Source organism: Carlito syrichta, unplaced genomic scaffold, assembly GCF_000164805.1.
Source record: "Carlito syrichta isolate Samal-C Ts95f unplaced genomic scaffold, Tarsius_syrichta-2.0.1 Scaffold308261, whole genome shotgun sequence".
NCBI classification, from domain to species: domain Eukaryota; kingdom Metazoa; phylum Chordata; class Mammalia; order Primates; family Tarsiidae; genus Carlito; species Carlito syrichta.
In genome coordinates, this window is record NW_007252357.1 from 127,125 (window position 1) to 127,665 (window position 541).

The window sequence follows — 541 nt, forward strand, 5'->3', positions numbered from 1 at the left end:
TAGGGGAGGGGGAGGGGGCGTGAAGGGGTTGCGGGGTGAGGGTGGGGATAAGGGCTGGTGGGGAAGGGTGTTGACTCCAAAAAGCAAGAAAAATAAACCACCTTCCCACTTGGCGAAAAGAAATCAGAGCTGGCTTTTGGTTTTTCAGTCCGGTCTCCTTAGCAAGGCAGAAATGGGCTCCCGGCGCTTAAATCTGTGGCTTAATCCTTTTGCAAATATGCATTGATCGGGAGAAAGGAGAGGAAGGCAGGGGGATTGCAATGCAAACTTTCCCCCCCACCCCCCGCTGCCCCCCACCCCCACTCCGGGCCAGAGTGATCTCAAAGGGGGTGGGCTGTTGCAAAAGCCAGATCTCCCCCAGCCGCGGCGGCAGGCAAAGCACAGGCTCTCTCCTCCTCCGTGTCTCTGCAAACTCCAGCAGCCCCGTCAGCCTCCTGCTTTTGTTTAGCTCAGGCTCAGGACTCCAGAAACATATACAGAAAAACCACAGCCTGAGAGGAGGAGGAGGAGGAGAAGGAAGAGTAGGAGGAGGAGGAGGAGG